At 40.2% G+C, this 27,779-nt stretch overlaps 1 protein-coding gene across 2 annotated transcripts in view; it reads right to left on the reverse strand.

Annotated features, from left to right (window-relative positions):
• The window catches only part of PDE1C (phosphodiesterase 1C), a 411,928-nt gene that overhangs the window by 349,486 nt on the left and 34,663 nt on the right, over window positions 1–27,779 (reverse strand). The window lies entirely within an intron of this gene.

Consider the following 27,779-nt stretch of genomic DNA (forward strand, 5'->3'; position numbering starts at 1 on the left):
TGGCAAATCTCTGTGTAGGAGTTCAGGATACAATTAAGAAAAGATGAAGGGTTAGATTTTGCTATGATCTACCCACTGACACTCCTTGTGTTCCCTGCTATGCTTCAGTCCCTGCTTCTGTAGCTCCCCTTGCTCATGGGGACTTCTGGCTTGCAGCAAATTGTGCTCAGATTTCAGCCCTTGGAATACGAGCAGCGTGGTTTAATCGTTCCAGATACAATGAATCAACCCAAGATTACAGTACACCATCAATCATCTACTTCTTGTACTAACTGCAAAGCTCTGGAAACACTGTTGGCGATCGAATACAAAAGATGATTACCACTAAGTAAGAACGTAAGTGACTGCGGGAAAATAACAAAAGTAATTTAAAAGTAGTGATGATAAACTAAGTGAAATGCACATGCTCGCATGAAGAAAAGTCATCCAAGCTCTTCCTCCTCCTGGTGGTTCATCACAGGGTTTATAAACTCCTCTTTGCAATTTTTTCCCCAAGGATCTTTAAAAATGCGATTCAGAGTGCGGCAACACTCTGCGGAGAAAGGAAGGCAATTAGCCCCATTCTATGAACAGACAAAATTAAGAGATTTAAGGCTGACAAAGTTTCCCCAGAAGGTTAGCAGCCAGCCAAGATTTTATAAATAGGTATCCAAGAAAGTGCTGTCAACGTTTTAATGATTCCAGTTCACATAAACCTGAGCAAATCCTATTCTTTTTTTTCTGTGACGGGGGTTAATATGGAAACATGCTTCCAAAGCAATAGGTTCCAAAGCATAAAGGTAAATTGCAGTTAAATTCACCAGACTTTCTATTGTTCAGGGTGTAAAAGGCATGGAAACATTGAGTTGAAAGGAAGATTGCAGTAAAAATAATAACTGAGACAGTTTGCTGCAACACACCAAAACGTTTACAAAATATCAGCAAATCTAGTCTGTGTTTAAGGTACAAACCTCCACCCTACCTTGGTTTCTTGACAAAAGCTTAAGTCAGATTGAAATACAGCACTCTTTAAATCCCTTCTCTTCAACAAAGGGTGGATGAGAGCCGTTACTGATTTCCAGCACAGTTAATTTAAGCCACGCTTAGTTTTAGCCCAGTGAAGAGCCTTGGCCAAATATAATTGTTTTTATTAACAAATGTTTTCATGAATTTGGATGTTCAATAATAACACAAGTTTTTAGTCCAACATTAGGCAAGCCTCCACTCTCGGACGTGGAGTTTTTGAGGGGCAAATAATTGTGCCCACAATTTTCTCAGCTTGTTAGGATTATAAAATGATCCTAGAAAATGGATTTTACTATTACACTTGCCTTCTTAGAGTGCAAGTTAATTAAGAAAAACACTGTTAGTAGGCTTTTTTTTTACAGGAAGGAGGACCTGGTCTTCCAGATTTCTTGGCCTTTCGAGACTGAAGTTGAAATAGTAATAAGTTCCTAGCACTTCCACTTAGTACTTAACACTTCCATCACCTGCACTTGCAATTATTTTCGTTGACCTCAGAAGGGCAAGCACAAAAATCAGCATTTTAAAAAAGATGCTGCTGTAAATGCAGCCACTGTAATGTTTCCTGGAGTCCCTCATTTAGCTGCCTCTCCTTTACAGACTGAGTATAAAGTGTGTTTCTAAGGAATCATTTTCTCTGTCACTGGTTATATAGGTCACACACCTACATAAGCACTAATGCTCTGCCTAAGAAAGCAGAGCCACAGAGGATTACTCATACTATATCTAGAGAGCAGAAAGTTAAATGTTATCTAAAGGAAATGAATGCTGAAACTTGGGCGGGGGGGGGGATTGTGTGTGTTTTTTTTTTAACACGGATTTTTCTTAACTAAGAAAATGTTGATTCATCAAAAAATTGTGGAAAGATACCAGTGATCATGAAGTTTCAGCCAAGATTGGTTTCTCGGGTCCAGGAGAGACTTACTGCAAAAAAGCCAGGCAGTCACACTCTTGCTTGCTGCCCATCTTGGCAGTCCAGGTACTCATGTAGGAAGCAGGAGAGTCACATTTGCATTTCTCTTCTCAGCTGAATGCCCTGATTACCAAGCTACAGCCTATGTGGATCATTCCTGATGTCCTTCACTGGGACCTCTGCCACTTTGTACATATTGCCAAAGAGAAAAGGACTCTCACTCAGCTGCTGTGCACACCTGGAACACCTTGTGAAGATCAGTTTGTTCAAGCCCCAACTAATATTTATTGAAATAATTGTAATAATTTCATAAGGGCAAAGTGGAGAGATTTCCACAGAAAAAGTAAAGATAGCTGCCAGTCACTTAGCAGGGAGAACTCACAAATAAGCTTAGAAGCTGTGTCTCCCAAATTGGAGGAGAAGGCCTTAAACTGTCTGCTCAAAGTGGGATGCTCTCTCCTTTTAGAGGTGCAGAAGGTCTCGCCTCAGGGTGAAAAGGGACATGTTTTAACCTGCAAGTTTTTCAAGAAGGAAACAGTTTCTTCCTAGCTCTAGTAAAAATTTAATCTGGTTGCCCAAAGAATTACCAAATCGTATTGGTAACTTGATGCCTGATCCTATCTGATTCTTTGCATTTTGCTACTCAGCTCCTGGCTAGATTTCAGTTCTGCCATTTACATTCTGCCCTCATAAACAATCCCTGTAGATTTACCTGGGGTATGGTACATTTTCTACCTTACACTGCCAGGCAGTACCAATATAGATTGTTAGGCAGTTCTTGCGACTGCAATTCAGTGCCGTGTAGAGCAATCCATGTATGTCGTTTGTGAACCACCTGGGGATCCTTTGAGATGAAAAGCACAGTGTGAATTGAAAATATTTATTATTATTGCTGTAAACAGACCAGGGTATCCATGGTAACATTTAATTTGTCAACACATAAAACAGTAATTACTTTAATATTTTCCCTTTACTTTTCAATGTGCAGAAGGGTTTGTATATTTTCAGGAAATCTATTTTAATCAAAGATCTTATCAGATTAAACCAATGATCTATCCAGTCTGCCATCCTCCAACATACACATTAGAGGAAGTTGTGGGAAAAAACCCAATCACCCCTAAGACAGTGTTGCATATTTGTGTGTCCCTATCCCCAGGCAGTCACCTTCTGCCTGACAGTCTGAAAAGGTACATTCTTTCTATAACTTTGTCTCAGCAAGACTGAAAGGTTTTTAATTCCAGTTCACATCCAAATCCTTTCCTAAACACAAATTTTGAAAATCAGTTGCATACAGAAATACTTCCATGTATCAGCTCAGAGGTATGGCTTGTTGTTTCAGTTGTATATCCGCTGGCTCTTGCACTGTGAGAAAGGGAAAATAAAAGCACCAAGTAAAATCCTAGCCCTGCTGAAGTCAATAGCAAAACTCCTACTCAGTTCAGTAGGGCTAGAGCTTTATACCTCTAATTTTCCTTGCCTTTGCTTCTGTTGGCACAATTCCTAATACAGTCAAGTTTCGTGAGAGCAGTGATGAATTTAGAGCCTAGGCGTCCGTGTGCGTATGTAGTAACTGCTGCTGAAGTTCGCAGAAATGGTGTGAAAGACTAGGCTTAGGATCACTGAATTTGTCTTTTCAGAAACATCTCAGGTGCCCTAACTTAATGGCTGATTTGACTGTGAATATTTAGAATATAAATCAGTCCTGCTGGGTCAGACCAAAGGTCCATTGAGCTCAGTGTCCTATATCCAACTCTGTATCATATCTCCATCAGTGTCCATAAAAGTAGATGCTAAGGAAAATGATTAAGAACAAGGCAGGCTATGGTGATACTATGTATCCAACTACTGCCAGCTCACGTACTTTCTGAGCCAGGTATGTTTTCAATATGTTCATAAACCCTCAGAAGCATCCACAGCATCCTTTGGCAAGGAGCTCCACAGCTTAACTAAACTGTATGAAGACATCTTGCTTTTGTTCACTTTGAACCCATCTCCTTCTAGCTGCTTGGTTGCTCATTAATACGCTACTCCCTTATGACAGCAATAAGGATTCTGACGCCTGACGGCTATGAATCCAAAGGTGAGGAGCGGTTACACAGGAGGCAGCAGGGTCCCCAACTTTTTGCCTTTCTAGTATCAAGAAAGTACTGAGATGGCAGGTTCCAGTGACAGTAGACCACAAAAACACCAAGCAGGCCCAGAGGAGTCCGTTCTTTGATTTACCAAAAGTTTATGAAAATAAGGGGTTCCAACCATCATAGTTTTGATTTTATAGACAGATGGAATTCAGGACTGTTTTAGAGGGCTTTCTCGTCACTGGTGTTGATGTAAACTGAAAACATTTAACATCCCAAAGAAGAGCTCAGCACTTTTTGGGACTGAGCATGACGGACCAAGAATTGACAAATCTCTTAAGAAAGCATTTGAAGCTTCACAGAGAAGAAATTAAGCTGAAATCCCCTGAGATGTTTAGTACATTTTTCGAAAGCAACAATGCAGTTATGTACCACAAGTCGTTTATGGAGAGGTAGCATTCTTCCCTGAAAGCTTCTTTCTTTTACTGTTTCCTAGAAGTACTCCATCTGCATGTTATGATTTTATCAGAAGTTGTCATTGTCAGGAATATCCACTATATTCCAATTATTTTTACGCATGACAGCCAGAAGGCAATGACTTTTTAATGCTCAGCTGTTCTGATGCTTTCTACTTACTTCAAGCTTTACCATTTTCTCCCTCACCGAATGCTGACAAAAGTGTGCTGGAGTATTGTCTTGGGTTACACTACTTTATATTTCCTAGTGCACACTCATTCTGGGTTATTTTAAATGACATCATACTACAGACAAATCCAAATGCATTTGATAAATTCTGGGGACAGGAAAGGAAGAAAATGGTAATATGAATTTGGATTTGGATTTCATCTTAACTACTTCAAGCAGCTCTGCAGCTCAGCGGACACATGTTGTTTTCTTCAGAAGTACAGGAGAAAACTATATTGCTTAATTTTAGACACCTGGCTGAGGTCCATAAATGAGGAACCCTGAGGCTCCCGCTGCAATTAGCAGGCGAGCCCAAAGGGTGATTCAGAGCTCCTTAGACCTGAACTGCCCCCTGGAGAAGACTTGCTCTCTCCTTGGGGGAGGAAGGGAGCAGCCTCTGAGGCATCTAAAGTCTGAACAGCAGTAGCTTAGCAAGGAGCCTAAAGTTAAGCAGCAGGATCCCTGTCAATAGCTTATACTTTCTCCAGATTGCCTACAGACAGTAACATGGTAAATCATGATCCTCGTCCAACTAAACACAATCTGATAACAGCAGTGAGGTTCATCTTTTGTGGCATGTCCATGAAAAAACTAGCCTTAACAAATTATGGGATCAAATACCTTTAAAGTGCAACTGCTAATCAGGTAAGACTACATGGTAAAGGAGTATCTGGTCTGGACATTTGCAAAGTTGGTAGTAGAGGAGGCTGTAGGAAGAAAGGAAAACAGAAAGCATATTAAAAGATCCTCATGCTTATACCTCCCCCGGCTATCTCCTTCGCACGCTGACTTGCAGTCCCTACCACTTTGAAAGCCAAAAGCATCCCTGGGTGTGGGTATAGACCCACCTTTTGAAATGAGATCTTCTGTCTGTTTTTTAACAAATATGAGAATTTCAATAACAAAAGACTTTTCATGCTCTAACTCCTCTCTTGTCTAAACAGTGCTGCTGATGCAATTTCAGTTTGTCTTCATGTTTAGTTTGGTTTTTTTGCCTCATTTTGCACCCTACTGAAGTATGGTTCTCCAGCGTCATGCAGTTCTCCATATTACAGCAGCCATTCTCAAAAGCAACTTGACCAACATCGGAGCTAATACAAAAATCATACCACTACACAAAAAAAATAAAGTTTGGTGTAACTGTCAAAAACAGGTTGCAAAACAATTAATGCTCCATTATTTTGCCATACAAATGTGACGGATTGAGTTCTGCTTCCCATAGCATTCCTGGGCCTATACAGTAACGAAACCCTATATGGCAATTAAACCATTGCCAAAAAATTCTACTTTCCATCCTGTCACAAAGCAATTTCTGATTCTTATGCTGTTTGCACCGTAATTTACTTGGTTGCCGAATATGACTTTGTTCTTTCCCATCACCGTGCTTGAAAAGTCTCACCATGGAACAACAGTGACCACTTAGCACATATATGCAAGCCATTACATCCCATCTGATTCTTTATCAATCATTATTTTCCCTGAAGTTTTGGGCAGTGGCCAGTCAAATCATGAAAGCCGCTATTTGCTTTCTGAGTCACTCATTATAGCATTAGCGTTTTTTTTTTCCTTTGGAGTTCTCTTTTCTTCCCTCCTCCCTCTTCTACAATGCTAGTTTTAAAGACACTTTGTTATGCTGAAAAAAGCCACAGATATGCTTCATCTCTGATGAGAAAACACAGAGGGCAAGCTGCAACACACAGAATAAGGAAGGAGATCTTTTGACGGTGCAAACTAGCATAGCTCCACGAGATCCAGCAAAGCTGCCTCCTTCCTGAGACGAAGATCTGCTCCTACCCCTCCAGCTTGGGGAGGAAATAAAGCTACATTGTTTAAACAGCCTCTTATCAGCCAACAGACAGCGCTCCAAATACCGACCTCCTCCTATCAGTGTTTGGCTTTTAATGCACTGTAGTTCCATGTGGTAACAGTATACTAGCTACGTACCCTCACAAAGGGGGCGAGGGCGTTGCTTTTCCCTATGATTACATACGTTGCGTACAGGTCTGCTTTTCTCTATGTTGCATATGGCACTTCTTGCTAAGTTTTGCAGACCACAACTATCAGTAGAACATTCAAGATGTCAGAAGAGCTACGTTCTTCAAACTATCAAAAAATAAAAGAGTGCCCCGGTTGAATGACAATCTAATGCCCTGCGTATACACCAGACCACTTCCCTTCCTGAGTTAGCTGCTCCCTCTTCAATCATACCAACTTGAGCAAGTGAAACAGGCAACAATTGCAACTTCTCTTAGCGGGTATCCAAAAATAGACTGCCTGCTACAGCCATGTTCAGTCCCTAGACCCAAGCATTTTTGGCCAGATCAAAATGTCCTTGATACTAAACGAATGTTGCCCATATTCTATTTGCAGAACTGGCTGTTTTCCTTGTTGATACAGATGCACTTGAATAAAAGGAAATTAACCTGCAGAAGGGTTGTTTGAAATGTACACACAACACATATACACCCACACAACACAAACACACACACACACCTTTATATACCAACTAAATAATAACAGATGATTGTTCTACCCCATCTCTTGAGAGGAGGACTGTGCATAGCTGCCTTGTTCCAATTTAATCAGCAAATACCACCCAAAATGGGAAGGGGGGAGGAGGAGGAGGAAGAGGAGGAGGAGGCGTTCCCACACTATTTACTTCAAGCATATGACAGTAAGTGCCTAACGAAAGTGTGCAGTCTCTGTGGGTTCCCCCCACAGTCAATGGAGTGATGGAAGCCATGCCATAGGGAACGAGTGACCTGTACCAGACCTACTATCACCATGTATGTATCAAATTCACTTATATTTCAAAACTAACCAATTCTATTGCTCTGGTCAAACTGCTGATTGGTTAAAAACATTGTTCCAATAATAAACACATTATATTAATCATCAATATACTCAAGCAAGAGAAGAGAACGTGCTTCCTTTGAATTATGCACAGTGTAGGTTTTTTTTTTTTTTTTAATCAGAAGTCAGAGATTCAACAAGCACATATTTCATGGTTAGAATTCCATCATTGCCTAAATCTAATGCTTACAAGATTTCCATTTGTCTTATTGCTTTAAAATTAAAGCAATAAGATAAATGGAATTTTGAAATAACAGGGAGGTGAGCGTACTGAGAATTGCAAGCTAGATTTTTTAATATATAAAACCACATCTTTGGAGAAAAAAATAGAAGAAGCACAGCTGGTTCAGATGTTACATCACATTATTTTAAGTGTAAAAGACCGAGCAGAGTATACCATTCTATTTGGCAGACTTCTTCATTTACTTCTTACTAACCCACTCTGTGCTAAATCTCTGTACTGCAAATGCCAGCTCTCATCCTTAGACCTTGTGCTGGTAGCAAACTACAGTTGCAAAATCTGAGATGCCTAGAAAGGAATGAAATTCATCTAAACTCTAGCCCCTTGAAAAGCAGGCCTCCAGTCTAAGCTAATGAGGTAGATCCCCTCTACAACTGACAACCAAGACGTAGGCACCTCCAGAGACCGGGTCACCCTACATTGAGGCTTTCCTTGACACCAGAGGGACCTCACCGACTAGGTTAGGCCACAGGCCCGATTTTTAGGCAAATTACATTAGAGGAGCTGCATCCTGCCCTTAACAGCTAAGTACCAGGAGAGGGCTGAGTAATTCACTTCCAGGTTGGGAACTTAAGCAGCCCTCTAGAGGCTCCTTCAGAGCTGCTGCTTGGGTAAGCAGTTTCAGTCTGTCCATGTGCATTATATAGTTAGGCCTATCCCCCAGTAACTTGCCTATCCAAAGCCTGGTAATCTCTAATCAGGGGGATAACAGTCTCCATAAACCTTCTTCCATAAACAGGATGCCTTCTTACTGGCATCCTGTTAGTAGCCCATTCAGAAAGGCCAAGAACAACATACGTATTCACTGAAAGCTACCTAAACCACCCAAATATCTTTGCAGCCATGCAAATTGTTCTCCTTGAGTTAGGGTTTACCGATAGCAAAAAACAAACAGGCTACATGGTTGTCACCAGAACCATAAAGATACCAATGTCTGGGTGAACAGAATTGCTACCTATGAGACTGTTGTTACAGTACTATTCACAAAGGAGTAGCAGCAGGTATTGCTTTGGAAGGTGTATTTATGTGCTGGTGTGAGCATGTGACAAAACAATTTTTGACACCAGACTAAGATATTCTCACATTTATGTCACTATTTCTGACTTCAAATCTGTCATGAGTTCACTCATTTAAACCAGTTAAGAGAATACTAAGCTTGTGAAGTAATGCCTCAAACATAAGAATGCCTTAATGAAAATTACACATACAGTTTATGGCATGGGTGTGTGCCATATGTGCACATGTGTGGTCATGGGTATGTGTGGGTAACCTGCACTCACACCTCTTCCCAATAAGCTGACCAAATTCAGAAGGACAGACAAGAAAAATAAGGCTAGTGGAGGAAAGGGCAAAGAAATGAGAATTTTGGGATGCTGAGAGAGCAGTATATCAGGGATAACGTTCCCTCTTTTTACCTACACCCATACACACACCCACACACACAGGTATTACTCGAATTTGGAGAGCAGCGGCAGCTAGATTTTTAGAAATTGGTTTGGTTTCATTGTTCTGTGCATGAACATAATGATGCAATTTGGCTCCTTCATGCAACTCATTTATAACTCAATCTCTAATAAAACGATGCTTTACCATTTTTTCCACAGGATCAGTTTCAGTGCCAATTATGTGGTAAAGAATCACATAATTACATAGGAATACGTGAAATGGAAAGGATCAACCCATGCACACCCTCATGGTCATAGGCAGCAAAAGTAAAGACATTTAGTCCGTAAGACATCTGCCTCTAACTCTCCACACCACAACTCACTAGACAATCCCATGCCCCAAAATCAGCTACAGTAAGAAATATGCCAGAAGGAAAATGACAGAGATCAAGGGCAGAAGATACCCAAAGCAGCAGCATTTTAGCTTCCTGCACTAGCAGGAGCCTTATAAGGTGAAAATACCAAGATGATTTAAGCAAGGAGGCCCCTCTACATGTTTCAAGAGAGGAAGGGGAAGAAAAAAAAAACAACAAGCAAGTAAACAAACAGAAAAAAACAATGTTCCTCGCTAATCTTACCTAAAGGAAATTTTCTTCCTGATCCCTGGCTCTGGGGAAGAGTGCAACACTGAATGCAAAGAACCAGAGATATTTTCCATCATCACTACAAAAACTGCTATTTTAGTTAAATTGTACCTACGTTTATAGCAAGTATCCACAGGTGAGCTTGTGTCTTCAGGAAAGTAGAATTCAGAGTAAATAAGTACACATTTCAGAGAGGTGATATGAGCCAAACTGCCTTGGTGATTAGCTAGACAAAGATTTTCATGTTGTTACACTAGTATCAGTATTTAGCATATATTATTGCTATTTAGAAGAAAAACTCTTGAGCAATTTCTTTCAATTGTCCCTGCCTAGTAAAACAAAATTCTAATACCAAATGCTCACACGGAACCAGCAGCCTGAAAAATTATGTGGGAAGAAATTATTTTCATTTAGTTTCTTGCGCCCTTTGAGCACCTTTGGCAAAGTAGATGATTTGACCAAGAAAAAAGTTGGTTATACCCTTTCAGTTTGGAATTTCTTTCATATTTTTTGGTATATTCCTGCAGTCATGTCAAAAGGACAAGGTACTACAGGTCACTAAGGTTAGTAAAGGAGGGAATACAACATTTATTTTACTCTCATACACATTGTCTATCTCCATTCTTTGAGCATTGGATGCTGCTGTATTCACTTCAATGTAATAATAATATCCCTTTCCATCCATGAATGGAATCAAAATATTCCTTAGTATGAAGAATCAACCTTTCAGAGTGATAATTTAAGCAAGTTAAAAGAATTAGTGCAAAAACACTGTCTGCTCTCTTTGTGGAACTAAAGGTGAAAGAGGTAAATTTGATGGGGTAAAAAAGTGAATAAAACCCCAGGCTTTCTTTAGGTTTGGCTTTCAGAAGCAGCCAAATCACATATTGACTCCAAAGGGAATGGTCCTCTGCTCTTCCTCACTCTCCTTTCTGCTGCACTGTCCCTCTCTCCCTTGGTGCAGCCAATTCATTTCACTTGCACAACAAAGACCTATTGAGAAGGGTGAGATGAGAACCAGAGGTCAGAGAAGGTATCAAAAGATTGGCTATGATGTTGCCAATATTCAGAATTGAATACATGGATCTACTTACTCTTACACTTTTTTTTTTAAGCACAGGTCCTATATGGCTCTGCAGTATTCACCCCTTTGTAGAAACTGAAGTCCCTTTGCACCAACAGGAACCAAGAAGAATGCAGGGTGAAGGTTAGATGGTCCAGGAGGCAGCAGGACTATCTCCTTTCAGTGGCAGAAGGATGGTAGATTAGACCAGCTGATCCAACTGCAACCTTACCTAAACCAGTTCTGCATTCACATTTTAGCTTTGGAGCCTTTTCCCCGTATAAAAACTCCAGAAGGACGATCCATGCAGACCTGTACAATTCCCTCAAGGAGGCCCTGGAAATGCACACGGCACAGCCTCATTTCTGAAGCCAGGTAATCAGAGGGTCCCCTCAGTCTGGGATCCACAGCACCTTGCTGCATAGCTTGTTCCACCTTAGGGGTGGAGTGCATCAATACTGAGCCACACCTAGGAGCTCTCAGCTAAGAGAATCTAGAAGTTGACTTAGCTTGGCAGAGATGATTTATCAACTAGAATGCTTCTAACAAGGTCAAAATTTAGTAACCAGATGATAAACGCATTTTTCACATTTCATCATAAAATCTAGCGAGACCTGTCTTCCTCTGGGGACAAAGTTCCTTGGAGTCTGCAAAGCTTTCAGCATTAGCAAGCTCAAAGTGCACTCCCAGAGCTCATAAGGGTATGGAGACCTAATAAAATGGGAGCATCGGGGCCCTGAAGGCACTAATAGGCCTTCATGGCCCTGACCAGCATCACCTGGAACCTCCCCCACACCCTGCCCACGGACCCAGGTCCTGGATGAACCTCAGCTCTGCACCACAGTAGCTGCTCGCCTGGATGGATACCCCATGTGTACATAACAGCCTGTCTCCAGCCCTGCCTCCAGGGTGGACCTGAGACCCACACTGCAGCCCTACCTCCAGGTGCTCCTGGCCAAACCCTGGACATGGCTCATCCATTCGCTGGGTCCAGGCCTGTGGATGGACCCCGTTGTCAGCTCCCAGCTCTGCCCACCCAGCTTAGACACAATGGGACAGTGGCCCGTCAGCAAGGGCACAGCCTGCAGTAGGGTCATCCACGGCTCCCAGCTCACCTGCCCGTAGGGAGCTGCCAGCCCTCACTGCACCCTGACGCAGAAACAGTCTCACACAAGCATGTACACTATAAAGATAGTGAACATAAAAGCAGAGTGCTTGAGATCTTCAGGGCAGGATGAAAAGGCAACTCCAGCCTTTTCTTTTAACTACGAGTCATATAAATGCAGTGCAACCACTTTCCTCCCAGCTCAAGTGACCCTATTAATACCGGTTTCACTTTCTTCTCACAGTAATTATCACCTTGGTCACACAATAAGATGTGTCAAGTGAAAGGCCAGGGTCTGAGCCAATTACTTAGGGCCACCAGGGGACACAAAACTTCAGGGAAGTTCAGTCCAACTCAGGTTTTTCAGCTCCATAAAATTCCTAAAATCTGTGCTTTTCCTCTTGCAGTAGAATTTACAAAATTTTGTATACAGAGAGGTAAAACATCTGTATACCTCAAACTCTGTATACCTCAAACATCTTTTGTATGGCTCAGGCAAGCTTTTGCAATTGCCAAAGAAAGACTAAACATGCATTTACCTTACTTTTATGAGTAAAAATTCTAGGCCCATTTTTAGGGGAAAAAGTAAGAAACCAATAAAGAAACTATTTTATGATAGTAAACAAGCTATTAAAAAATAAAAACTAACAAACATACACAAAACCTACAGATCTCAGCAATATAAGTTTTGAACCTCTTTGGGACCCAAGCACACATGAAAGGACATGTTAAAAAAAAAAAGAGGAAAAAAAAGACTTCTGCTTCTGTGTAACAAGCATTAAGATAGAAAACTTGGTTTTATTCCATTTTTTCTCATGCATTCACAACAGCCTTATGCTTTGAGGCTTGCTAAAACACTTTATTCACAAAAGTTATGGTTATGGAAAAAAGTAATGAACAATTACTGTAAAAATTGTTATACTATGAAGCATAAGTGTGCGTTACTTACATATTTCAACCGCTATGTGCGTTACTTTCTATTAGACTAGTACCACGTTCCAGTCTTGCCTTCAAGAGAGATTTTTGATTGGGAATGTAACTCTAAAACAAACTGAGCTGAGAGACCACAAATTCATATGAAATACTCTTTGACTATTAGGCTAAGTGAAGTTGTTTTGAGTAGCAGAACAGATTATTAGCAGAAAAATTATTTCCTCAACCAATTTACTTTCAAGAAATACTGTCAGTATTTCTTAAACATTCTTAAAATAGATAGGATCTAGTGCTGTATTTCTGTATCCACATCTTAAATTTAGCGTGACTAATCTTCCTGAAAAAAATCTTTATAAGACATCCTGGTCTCTGATGCTTTTCATAGTAAATAATTATTCAGTATGACCCAATACAAAGTAGAAAGTAAAAACTCCCACAAAGTACAGTGAATTTCCTTTGAATAGTTCAACTAGAGTCATAAATACAACAGAATGCTAATAGCAGTGTTTTCCTCAGTCAGATCTCTTAATAGAACTGCTTTCTAACCTGATACATCTTAATACTTTGCCACAAGCAATAATTTCAGACCTCTCAAGTTTGTTTCTCTCTTTCCAAGAACCTCCTGTTGGACTATATGGACTGCCTGGCATATCAGATAACACAACAGCGGAGAGCCTGCAGGATGCCCCTCCTCCTGTTGAGTGCCTTCTCGCAGCATCCCTCCAAGTGCTGGACCCTGCTAAGCAACGTAGCCCCAGCACAGCACCTCTCTCCAGCATGGTGACTCCATGCACCAGCTGCCACTGGCCAAGGGGTCACAGATCCCTCCTTTTGGTGCATAAGGCCACAAGAGTAAAGATAGGAGCCAAGGTGCAGAGTTAGGAGGCAGAAGGGATAGTCCCTCCCTGCAAGAAACGTGAAGCAGGAAACCTGGCAGTTTGATAGTTTGCCAGTACATCAGAATCCTTGTGTGCCCACAGACAAGCCTCAAAATGACATGCATTGACTAATGAATACACTTCCTGAAGAGTAGCAACCATTTCTGCTCACCTATGTGTCATACTGCTAACTGTAGAAGTCTTTTTTTTTTAAAAAAAAAAAAGCTTAAGTGGTAGTATTTAATGTTCAGTGTTTGTATTCTGGATTTTCTGCAGTTTCCTCCCATGTCTTTGAATCGGGTCTGCAGAGCTGGAAAATTACAGTTCTCATTCTCTTGCCACCCAGCAGCTGCTCGAGGCAGAGGAGCACATGGTAAAATAATGAGCTGACCAAGTTATTTATTTGACAAAACGTCATGAAATATTTGCCCTTGTTCACCCAACTTGCAGAACTGTGTTAATCATGGGAGAACACTCATGAACTTCTGAATTTCACAAGTGTTTTCCATTAAGCAACAACAAGCAGGAAGCACTCGTTTGCCATAGATTTGTAACATGAACATTACTCATTATTAACGTGCTGCCAACCAACCAATGCCTTCCGCTTCCCAGTCTCCTGAAGCATTCTCTGGTTGCCAAGTCAACTTGGTTAGCTCTCAGAGAGCTCTAAAACGGGGAACATTGAATGATTATCACTGCAATCACAAATAAGAAGGTTTAGAAAGAGAAACACTCAGTCACTGAAAGAGATAAATGTGAACTGTAAATTGATTCTGACAGTTCCATTTAGGGATGCTCAGTCACTGACTCAATACAAAATGTAACAAGGGCAAGAGGCGAGAAATCAAAGTATTTAATAATAAGCTAACAGTTCATCTATACAGCACCTTCAAGAATACAAGTCCTGTCTTTTCAGGAATGTGAATGCTTCGGTTTTTTTCTTTCAAAGCTGTCCTAATCTAACAGCCTTACTAAATCACACCTACAATACCCAATTATACAGAATAAAAACATTATACAGGCCATCTGAGTGACTCTCCAACACCTCTTAATATATCACTAGCATAGAGGACTGTTTTTAATAGTATACCCATTTCCATCAGAAAGACCTTCAGTAATGGCAACTAGCTGCAAATCCCTAGGCAAGTACAATAGAAAACATTTAAATGAACTGTAGAAATTTGTTTATCATTTGATGGGAGTAAAAGAGGCAATAGTTGGTATTAACTGATAAAAGAAAATATGAATGGCCTGTCCTCGATCCTGCTGCCACAAACACCAGAGAAAGCAGTAGTGTGCTATACTGAAGTCACTGTTTAGCTTACGAGCAGAACTTTATTGGAACAGTAGACTTCCCTATAATACCTCCATTAATCTCTGCTTCTTCAATCCCTAATCTATATTCATCCAAAACTATCTTCTGCTGAACAAGAATGCTGACTTTTGTAGCCAGTCAACCAAATAATGATCTGGACAGTGTGATCACAAAACACTCCAAGTCTGCAGCTTCAAACTCACTTGCTATCTGCTTTGCTGACAGTTTCTTCCACTAGACATGCACACTATGCAAAGGATGATGAAGATATAATGTATATGCTTCTTAAGTTGCAGGCTATAATGGTATTTCCCCAGAAAGTCTTTTGGAGGCTGGGGGCGAGGGGGAGAAATAAGATTTTCAGAAATGCATAAGGGACCTTTGGGACCTACACATCCAAATACAACCAATTTTGAAAGATGGTAGGCTCCTGAAAAGTAAGCTTTAAAGGTAAAAAGAGAGTAAAGCATAGTTCCCATTAACTTTTACAAAGCATGAACATTCTCCTGTTCTGCCTATCTTTGAATATCTACTGCAAATACTGAGATACTTCCAGAGGCTTAGCTTCTCTACTCCCCAGAAAACTCCCAATATATTTCTAAAAGACTCGGATCTATAAACATACACTTAAACTTGCTTGCTTGAGAGTGGTTCTAAACTTTAACCTTGCGTGCCAACATTTGTAAGCCTAAGCTCCATGTTAGCATCTATTCCCTCCTCTAAAGTTGCTCTACTTATAAGATAATGAACATATAGCTTGACAAAGCCAGTTAAATAAGCTGCGTGAAAGTTAGCACTTCAACCCATGAAACCATAAAGACATTTTGATGTTCTAAACATTCATTGTTGCATTTAATTTACGTATCCTTGCAGTCCAAACTCTTCACAGCCCCATTCCTCTAGCATTCTTCAAACCTTGTCACTGGAATCACTGTGAACATGGAAAACACCTCTCACTGCAACCTGAGCTCACCTTCCAGTCCCACAATGTGTGGCATAATAACAGGATCCGCAAGCACTTGCACAATGCAGTTATTGTTAATATATAATAACCTTGAGAAACCACAACAAACAAATGAGAGAGCATTGAGCAAAAGGTTAAAGGACTTTTTCTTTGTTACAGAAGAGAAAGTCATTGGCTTTTTATTTTTCTTTTGTGTACAAAGAAAGGATTATCTGAAATCATTTAAAACTAAGCTATTCTATTTTTTGCTCAACATGTCTTCGTACTCTGCAGCTGAAATGGTAATCTGAAAAGGAAGGAAATTCATGCATTGCTCACCTCTCCTTACAACCTTGATTTCACAGTTTCCTCCAATTCCACTTAAAAGCTTGAACAATACATTGACCCAGCCCCAGCCCACACTACCTCCCACCACTGTTTCAAAGATGGATCTGTGTCCATCTTTGATAACACTCAAGTATGTTAAAGTACTTTTTGAAGGGTAAGGAGAGAAAATGAGGAAGGGATAGGAAAAAAAAAAAAGAAAAACTAGAAGATATGCATCTTTAAAACCCTCACTGTTAAAAAAAAAAAAGATACCATCAGCAAATATAACTGCACCAACTAGTCTTTCAGATCCCAAATGCTACTTACATGTTGCGATTTTGCAAGCAACCTACATGTCCAGCACGTTTGTGTCACATTTTGCCATGGAATACTAACACGAGAAAGATTTGTAGCTACTCACAATACAACAGGGCAGGTGGCTGGGCTGTTTTGCCAGCCCCTGTGGAGTTCAGAGCTGTTTTGGCACACAGTGGGTGAGCAGTGCTATAGGAGATGACCCTGAAGCTTTAAGGAATGCCAGTGGCCACTAGTTTTCACAAATGCCAAATTAAACCCTGCCTCTCATTCCCTTTTTCCCCTCAAAAAGGGAAAACAAGGAGCGTACTATTTTCAAAACTCACTTGGACAGTCATTTCTAAAAATAGGACTGTGGTTCTGAAATCACCTCAGCTAACACAATGTAAATATAGTTAGTTTAAATAATACTCTAATAAAGAGTAGTGTTTTACATACCTGGAGCTAGTCTATGCAAACTCCAGTCGAGGGGAAACAAGATTTGACCCTAACTTGCTACAGTGATTTAGCCACCTGGTGAGAGCAAGAGTCACAAAAAACTACCAATTTTAAAAGTGCCTTCCTCTTTTATATATATACAGAAGCATGAAATCAATGCAACGATTCTAATTAAATTGTTTCTTACAACAAATAAACGAGAAATTGTAGATCATGACCCAGCAAAGCTGTAAACATTAATGAACAGCTATAAACAGACCTTTAGCTACATTAACTTGGCAGAACTGAGACATTACATTTGCAAATTCAGTTCTGCAACACACAACGCATATTGAAGTTTACTGCCTAATTTTATACAATTGACTTTCACAGCTATCTCTATTAATCACAGACGAGAGAAAAACTTCCTAGCAACAGCCCCAACAGCTGAATTGCGAACACTGCTGAAGCTGAAGAGATCATGAAATGAAAGATGCTTCCAAACTCACAGAAAGCATTCACTTCACTACAAAGACGGATGTAATGTTTCTTGTGATTTGCTGCACACTAAATGTTATTATGAAAATTATCTTTAATTGACAGTTAGGTATTTATACTGGGAGAGGGGGGAGAAATATCTTGGAGTTGCTCAGCTTCATGTCTTCCCTGAGCAAAAATCAATCAATCAATCAATCAGAACATAACCGCTTCTCTTGCTCTTTACTCTTTGCTGTAGAGGATACAGAAATAAAGTAATGACTTCCTAACTTAACCTTCCAGATGTCTGGCATGCTGTAAACATGATCAGGTACAAGCCACCCAGGAATTCTCTCAACCGCAGAGATGTCCGTGATAGCAGACACTGTAAATCGGAAGGCCAAGTTTAGCTAAGGTACCCCAGCAAAGAATGCTGCCCAGAGGATGACAAACAACCATGAGATGATGACCACAAAGCTTTTACATGTGACTATCAAACTGATGAAAATAATGGGGACTATTCTGCCTTCAGTTCAAACTGATTATTCCCACTCGTGTAAAAGGCAGCTGTACATACATACAAAGGAAAGCGCAGACCCCATTATATAACAGGCTTCCTCCGTTGTTATGGAAATACTAAAAAGGGAATATGCTTATACCCGAAGGGCTTTAAATCTCAGATTGTTATCAATGCATTGCATAAAGCTCATTAGCGAAAGATGCCTCTCTGTTGTAACCAAAGGATGTGATACGACCACATTCGGAACCTGCTTGCAGCACTACTGGTATCAACCTGCTTAAAACTCTTCACGCTTTTTTCGTTTGGTTGTGCCACAGTACTTCTGTGTCTTTTTCCATGATACTTAATGTTCATTAAAAAAAATTGGATCTTAAAAAGTTGAAGGCAGCTTTGATCAACCATACTTACTTTCTGATCAGAGGGGATGCAGAGCATATACAGTCACATTTGCACTATCCCACTAAATCTGATAAACAGCCTCAGTAGGTTCCTTGATGGCCCCACGTAAAGCTTGTGTTGTAATGACCCTAGCTCACCCCATGCAACAGATGAAAATTAGATATTCCATGCTGTTTCAGAGTTCGGAAAAAAAAAAAACTTTACCCTAGGCAAACCACTGTTCTCAATAGAGAAAAGAATAGTTGTTTGGGATTTGGGGGAAGGATGGTCATTTCTCTTGCTGCAGGGAATGGCAGGCTGTATATGGGAGGCCCTCAAGATTTCATATTTTTGATCACTTCCAGGACAGAGGTTCAGCTTTGGATAAACGTCAGTCCATCCTTTCTTTACACTGTCAGTACTAGACTTACGCCCTGATTCCTGGTCCAGGCTTCTCTGAAGTGAACTCCAACTATAAGCACTGACAACAGAGCATTAACACGACCAAAGCTTTACCATCAGCTTGCTTAGGCCTACAAATGACAACACCTTAGCCTAGGCCATTACATAGACTTCCTCCTCATTTGTCCATATGCGACAAACTATTAAACTTTTGTTTTGCTGATACTGGCAGCCGTAGAAAGTCTTTTGGTGATGCACAACATTTCTAAGCCTAAGTTTATAGAAACTGCTATTGCTATGATAAATGACATGAAACTAGAACAAGATGACTTGAAATTAGAATGAGTTCACTATCTTGCCAGGTATACATATATTGTTAAGGCCTGTTGTCTGTTAGCCATGTACACATGGAAAGAAGGCAATTAGCACATTTGCATTTTGAGACAGGAGCTCCCTCAAGACAGAGCCATCTCTCCCACCAAAGAGATGCCAAGGTGGTGCCATCTCTCCCACCAAAGAGAGCAATCTGCATCTAGGCAAATCAGCAAGCAGGCATATTAACCACTGAGGTAAAGTTTCAAACGACTGACAACTGACGTTGTGTTATACTTTATGTAATATATACTCACATAGCAGAGATTTCTAGTGTTATTGCCTGTCCTCTGCAGTTGTCTCGATCCCATAATACAACAATTGCCATTGTAACAGTATTCTTCAGTCCCCTCTGCACAAAACAGCAAGCACATTCATTCATTTTACAGGCAACACAAAATAATATCACGAATAACAGATACTTATCTGGAGTTGGTCTGTTCGAGGTGTCTTCACAGTGACTATTATTACTTGTAATGCCTGCAGAGCTGTACCCACTAATGCTTGCCTGCCCCACTAGTTTTCTGGGAAGACTTAATGCAACTAACTTGGTTGTAATTTTAATTAATGTCAAAGATTTAATTGAGGGAACCTTTCAAGAGCTCCTCCTGATTGAGTCGGGAGGGATGGGGGAGGAGAGATTTCATTGCAAAGGAATTTCACGATAAAACTCATTCACAGCTTTCCAGTTTCCTCAGAATGGGCATTGTTTTGCATGAATATGATGCAAACTCACAACTCAGTTTTCATGGATTTTTTTTTTTCAGATTTTCCATGCCATTATTGGCTAATGCTTAATTTGCAAGTCAGGGGCATTATATTATCATGAGAAAGGCAGCATGTTACAGTTGGCAGCAAGTGGGAGCATAAACGATTTAATTCTGAAATGCTCTTGTCAGATATTTAAGCTACGTTAAGACACTTCCCATTATAATAATTTCTCTCATACATTTAGCAACATGATTTTCTAACGCAATGCTAGAATAAAAAAAAGTAATTTGTAAGAAACACTCCCTCCCACAAATGGCATGCAAGTTTGGTTCTTCTTTATACAAAGATCTATTTCTGAACTTAAAGGCTTCCTTACACTGATATTGATGTCTATAGTGTCTGCAGAGTGAATAATTTGTGGAGTAGGAGGAAAGAAAGCTTACTAAGGCTATCTAGAAACATCTGCCTCCGGAATGTATGTATTTGTATTGTATCTCTGCAGTCCAATGCATTTTAAAAATAAGAAAAATGTTCTCTAGAGATAGCCTACATAGGAGGAAAAAGAGTGGAAAAGGTGATTTAGCAGTATCTTAAAGAGCTTCCCCCTCCAATTTTTTCTTCATCTTCAGTACTGAAGGCCAAATTCAGAAGCTTTACTGAACTGAGTAAACTTGGCACAGTACATTTTTCACATCAGATTCTTAGTATCAGATAAACAGCTGTTTGTTGGCAAGTTAAATACTTTTAACTTTCCATGACATTAACTGGTCAGGATCCAGCAGCTGAGGAAGGGGTGGGGGGTGGAAGGGAACAAGTAAGTAGCAGTTACCACAACAAAAAGAGACATGAACGTTCTTGTTGCTCCTTACGCAGATGCCAGTGCCCACAGCAGGAGCTTTGCTGAATGGTACATGGGTGCAAAGTTCCCCCACTCAGACGTCCACCCTTACATGCTCCAGCATGTCCAGGGCTCATTGCCCACTCACCCTCTCCCCACCTGGTAAGGGTTACAGTGCCTCCCCTCCCCTCTGCCTTCCCAGGTTTCTTTATTTTCTCTGTTCTCCACTGTGCCAGGAGCTCTGCTGTGTGCTGCCCTCTTCTCTAAGCCTTTCATTCCTTTCTTCTGCACACCACTGTCCTAACCGTTCTTTCTACTTGGGAGAAAAACCACTTGGGTGCCAAAAGCAGGACCTGATGAGTTTTCTTTCCTCAGCCACTTTGTCTTGTATCTCCCCTCGTTCCCACTGTGAAGGTTACCAGCCTCTCAGCTCTGCCAGTTCAGATGCTTTTGAGAGAAGGAAAGGAAAGGAAGAAGGGAGGAAAAATCCTTGGCTTCTATTTCAGACCATTTCGCAGAACTTTTCTTAGAAGGGGGACACCCAAAAACAGCTGAACAGGCCTAACGGAGGGAGTCAAAGGAGAATGAATGGATAAAGATTAAGGGCACAGGCAGTTCCCCTTCAGTCACATCTGCTGATGACAAAAGTCATACTGCTATCCAGTGAGACACTGATAGCTTATGCTTAGCTCCATTGGACTGGTGGCCAGAATAAAAAGAAATGTGTCTCTGGAAAACACCTTTTGGCAGCCAGTGACTAGCATTTTGATCTAAGGTGCTAACAAAACGGTGAAGAATACTTAGCCTCTTAGCCACATGCCAGCATTCCCCAACACCCAAATTTCAAGTTTTTGGCAGCATCCTGCCCCGTGATCAAAACAAGTCTTTGCTGTCATGGAAGCGCTGCAGTCCTATACTTTCTCCATACCATGTTCCTTCAGCAGCAAGTACTGTTATCCACAATTCAAGTGCTGGTATTACACACCAGCTACTGGTCCTGACCATTTTTACCAAAAGTTTGCAAGGTTTTCCTCCCTAACAAATCATGCCTTCAGGCTTCAACACAATTTGCAGTTTTGTAGCATAGCAGTTTAAGACTAACACCTACCTGTAGCTGATCTGTAGTGTTTGGAGGAGACGAGCAGCTTTTCATAAGCAAAACAACAGCAATGGGCAGGTTAATGCAGTGGTGGCAGGGAAACTCAACGTTGTGAAAGCAAAGCACAAGACAAACTGAGTACGTTTACTGTGTAATGATGCACTGGTAAGAAGGTGACGTTATTCCTTCAAGTTTCACACAGAATACTATGCACATTGCTTATGATTTTTATTCAGTTTTGTTGACATCAAGATAGGCGACTTTTTCAGCAACAGCTATTTACAACAGTCCATTTGGCTGTCACTCAGAGGAGAGAAGAGTAGTGTCTGATCTTTCCTATCCGTGGCCTGTTTTCTAGATCATCAGTTTGATATCACAGGTCATTTTTACCCATTTTAATGTTTTCAGTCAAACTGGTATGACACATGTACAACTCATCTATTTCCTCCAGGGTATTTTTCTAAGCTAAAGCTTTTCTGCTTATCATTTTAAGTCAATATAGCCTGAATTACATGTACAGCAGTTCAAATTCAAAAGACATTGTTTTGGTTTATTTCCTCCTCTTCCAAAAGCCTCTGAAGTTTTATAATCATGATTCCATGTCTTCTTTCAAACTTTTTTTTTTAAGCATTAAGGAATAGTATACAGTGAAAGCAGCACCAAAAATGCTAGAATCCTGAGTGTAGGAGGTGAGATTTACTCCTAAAACTATGCTTAGTTAATTACTCAGTAATGAAAAACAGTGCAAAATCCACAAAACAAAGGGAGAGTAGGAAACTGGCTACCTATCTAGTATTTCCACTGAGGAAGTAACTTCACCTTCTGCTGGTTGCTCCATTCACTTTTTGCTCAGCAGAGGATGCTCTTTGACCTTTCCTGTTGGCACTAGCCATTATTTGGAGCTTTGCTTCGATGCACAACTAAAGCCAAACCACAGTGTAAGGCACTTACTTTGGGCCTCAACCTGTGTCCCAGCAACAGCCAACTTGATCCTCCAGGGCACTTGACCAAGGGCCTGAGAGATATAAATCCGTTCTGATCATTATCTTGCTCCCTCTCAGAGTCATCATGAACAGGTGACAGACAGCCTTAGCTGCTCCAAAGTCAGTATCAGCCGAAACATGCCACTTCTCTCTCTCTCTCTCTCTCTTTTTTTTTTTTTGTTGTTTTAAACAGAAATAAGCAAATAACCAGCATTCTTCCACAGACCTGACAGCTTCATTTGCAGTTTTGCAACTGGGACTTCTCCTGGACAAGACTCTAGTGCTCCCTACAGAGCCCCTGCTGCCTTGTAGCTTGTTAACTCCAACACAGACGAGCCTGACCCAAGGCCAGTCAGCCATAATGATGACTTTTTCCACAAGTGTCACAATACTAGATGTTGCGTCTTAGTTTTAGCTCCTACAGTCCTGTGAATGTTAGAATCCCACATATCCTTTCTCTCTCTCTTTTGCTTTTTTTTTTCAATGAAAGCATAATTTCTAAGCTTTTTGGGTATGGAGAAAGGCTTGAAAGATAAGCTGCAAAAGATCAAAAAAGAAGTCAGACAAAAAGAATCAACGCTTTTTCTTCTATTTAAGATGGCCTTGTTATTCTGGTTACGGGCTGAGGTTGGTGGCAGGTAGAATCAGTGAGGCTTTCCTAGCAATTTACCTGCACAGCCACTGTGCAGTGCTTCAACAGAAACTCCTGCTGCTCTGTCATTTCAACAGCACATCTGACAGATCCATGATGTCAAAAAGGTAGCTATTGGCAGAATAGTCCTAAAACTGCCAGTTTGCCAAACACTGAGTAAAGATCACATGCTGTTTTTCATCAGGTAATAAATAAATCAGTGGAAGAGCCTACACTGACAAACATCTGCTGACAGAGCTATACCAGTAGAGTTTACTGGCAAACTGGGTGAAGAGGTTTATACAGGCGTAATCTATGCTAGGGATCCTTTTGCCCACTGCCCAGATGGAACAGATTATACAAACTGAACAGGTCTTTTCCTCCTTCCTTTTTCCAATAATTGTGTCCACTTAAGAACTTTTATCAACATAGCTGCCTTAGTTAATGGCATAGGAAGATGTTTTGGTTTTTAACATATTTCTAGCTGACAGCTCTTCTAACAAAACGTTTTAAGCACAGACTAAATCAAGGCATTAGCTAAAGAATAATACAACACTTTTACTTATTTCAACTGTATTTGCACTGTACACACCTGTTCCTTGGATTTACTAATGAATCTCTCCTATTGGTGAGACCTGTGCAATCAAGTTTGTAGCAGTTCAAAAAAGAGAGGTAACTCTTACAAAAAATTGTCAGTGAACAAAGAGAGCTAATGCAAAGAAAGACTGAAATGCAGGAAAACAGCCTGATTGTCCACGACACTGAACAGCGTCACCATTTCTCTCTGTAGGAAAAGCAAACGCTAGCGTGAGTTAAATGCCCTTTCCCTATACTGATAGAAATCATTGCTCCATATGCAAAGCAGTGGAGAATGAGGACTCTAATCTTTATTCAATACGGTGCTACAAAAATGAAAATAAAATCTGTGGAAAGTTTGTGGAAACATCTTCTATTGAACTAAAAATGAATTTGAAATTAGGGTGACATAGTGCCACAGATGTAAAAGAGCAGCTTTACCATTTCACCTTTCTAATCTTCAGCTGCTGAGGAATTCATCACACCCTTGCCACACAGACTGTCAGCGCCAGTCTGACTGGAAAGAGATTGCTCTCTTCGCTACTAGTTTGAAGAAGTCTGATACATCTGCAGCTTATGTACTTACACAAAATATAAAATCAATATCAAGGCAATAAATGGCAAACAAATACAGAACATAGAGTATTACTAATGACCCATTGATATCAATTAACACTATAAAAGCTTAGAAGGTGAAGTAAATCCATGCAATGTATTTACCCTAAACAAAATAATTTTTCATCTTATTGATGGTTACATGGAACACCATGCAAAGATAAATATGTTCACAGCATACCTCATAATTCATTTCCACCTTTTCTTCCCTTTGCAAGACGCTAGGATGGATTCTTCTTTACTTATGCCAATGGTATGAACTATGTTCCAGCTGTTCTAAAGCAATTGAATATTTGGACGAAAATATTGAAGAACTGATTCAGTCTGAACTGCTTTGTATAAACTACGAATGATAGCAATACCATAATTTTCGGTAGGCAAAATAGCATGAGCTTTATGAATTTGAGTTTACGATTCCAGAATCAAAAACGTCCTGAAACATAAATAGAATTAGGCCAGGGGAGGTTAATTTTCTTCCCAGATGTTAAGAGTTTTAGATTATGTAATAATAATTTAGAAGTAATACAAAGATGAAGACTGGCTTTAAGTTCATAAGCAAACAAAAATACATATCCATATACATATAAGATCCTTAATATGGATAATTTATTCCATCCATATTCATCATCTTGCAGTTACTGAGCCAAATTTTGCCTTTTTGAGAAGAACAAAGACTACAGTAAACGTCCATCCATATTTGAGCATAATTTGAGTAACTACATTTTTTCTTAGACATATAGAGTTTAGTACTCGACCATCTCTTTGTCACTGTTGCCTTGGATACAAGAACTGCTCTAAATCAGTTTAATTATTAAGGACTGGATCTTGGAAGATGCTGCATATTCTGGCTTCCATCCAGCAAAGCACTTATCCACCTGCTTACCTTTAATCACAATAGAGTGGGACTACTTACATCCTTAAAGTTAGATTACATGGTTAAATCTTGCTGAATTACAGCCAGAGCACTTGGAAGAACAAACCCCAAGGAAGAACAGTCACTATGAAAGTGATTAGTACAAGCGTGGTGCATTTTGTTGCTAAGTTTTTGTAACAGAAACAAAAAAAGGTACTTGAAGTATTTACTTTAAATTTTCCTGCAGATTTTAAACTTTTCAGCAACAAATTTTATATGTATACATGCTTGCTTATTTAACACAGAAAACTAGATCACTTCAAGGTCCAATAGCATGTCATATGAATAAAATAACCAAGAATGTATCTGATTACTTCGTGTTCCACAAAAAAGCAGAAGGCATTGGCAGGAACAGAAGTTGGCTGGGTTCTGCAGAATGAAACTGTGGCCTTCAGCTTCATGGCTGGTTAAAGATTGTTGAGTTTACCTATGAAGTTTATAAATGAAAAAACCTAACTCAAAAACTGACTGCCTATTTTAATACGAAGCGGAACCTCTCTTCCATCCCTTTGTCTTCACTTTTCTTGATCCTGTCACTTAACAAAAGCAGCTGAACACAATGAATACAAATGAATGATGTTACCAACAAAAGTTCCAAAGGTCAAGTTTACATACGGGTTTTTTTTGCCAAACAGAATGAATTTAAGTGTAACCTTGACAACGAAGGAAGAAAAAAAAATCAAAAAAATCACAGTAAAGTTGATTATTACTAGAAGCTCTTCCGCCTGTCTGGAGAAGAGATAGCAGGTCTGGCTTTCCAGTATTCACACTGCTTCTTTTCCTTGAACCCAGGGCTGCCATTCCTTTCCCAGCAGAGGTGTCCCAGTCTGCACAGGTGCCTCCACAGGCAGGAAGGGCAATGAATAAGCAGTTTTGGAGGTCTGGAGCAGTCCTAGGAGCAACTCAGAGCAGCTGACTTTTGAGCTTTCTAATTTAAACACTGCCTATCCACCTTTCACAAGTAACAGGCCTGATTTTCCATGTAGAGTGGAGTATTAGGATATGAAGACGGGTGTCAAAAGCCCTGGGTTTTTCCCCCAGTTGAATCGGAGAGTCTAAAAGCAGAGCCAGAGGGAATTATGATTTCATCCCATTTGTACCAGTAAGTGTGGCAAATATTCATATCGCATTGTGTGCTAGTGGCCGTATGAAGAACACCCAGTGCCCAGCATCAAGCCTCTCTTCCTCCCTACTCCTTTAAACTGCTGTTGAATTGGCCAGACAAGCTTTCTGGGTTCAATTCTTCACTGCCTTGCACCATGTAATTATTATTTAAGTTTCTAAAAGTGTTACTGTTCTTGTTGGGACATTGCAACTCAATACGCACAAGGGAAAGGGTTCTGCAATTTGCAACAGACTAAAAGCTCAAGCCTAGTAGGTACAGACTGGTGAATCTATTCTATGACAGTCCCCATCTGTACAAAGGGGTAACAACGCTTTTCTGATGGGAAGAAATATTGCGTGTATATCTGCAATGTGATCCAAAATCCCAGGATGTAAGATAATTTAGTTTAGAAAAAAGCTTATGACAAAGTCATAACCATATTTCCTTTCCCATATAAAATCTCTGCTAAGTCAGGTTTTAAATAAACTTCTTACTCTAGCCTTACATTTCTGATACTCTAGTGTCCTGTACAGAGCACAGAAAACCCTGATATAGGGCATATAAAGAGATAATGTAGCCAGTCCAATTTCTCCCTTCCCTCCGCCTTTCCATATTCCCTCCAAACTAAAGCCAGGAGAATAACATCTGTAAACTAATTAAGATCAATAGGTTGAAGCTGCTCACAAGGGAGTAGTCAGTCTATGCAAACAAATCCTTTTCAACTCTTGAGACTATTAGCAAAAGGCCACTTTCAAGTTTTACCATTTTCTCTTCAGCCACTTAATTGCAACACACCTAAACTAAATGCCACTGCCCACTATGAAAAGAAAGATGAAGAGAAAAGTAGAATTGCTAAAGCAAAAATCCCTTTACAAATAGAGGGGTGGGAGCCCAGACTTGGTGTCCAAAGCCAAGCTGGGAATTATAAGACTCTACTCAGCCGTACAGAGAATATGGCTTGAATGCTAAGCAATTCTGCCCCCTCACTCCTTGAGCAAAGGTTAACAACACTGAGAAAGCCTGAATAATTTTGTTCGAGGTGTCTAAATCTCTCTCAAATGCCCAA

Source organism: Struthio camelus, chromosome 2 (assembly GCF_040807025.1).
Source record: "Struthio camelus isolate bStrCam1 chromosome 2, bStrCam1.hap1, whole genome shotgun sequence".
Classification (NCBI taxonomy): domain Eukaryota; kingdom Metazoa; phylum Chordata; class Aves; order Struthioniformes; family Struthionidae; genus Struthio; species Struthio camelus.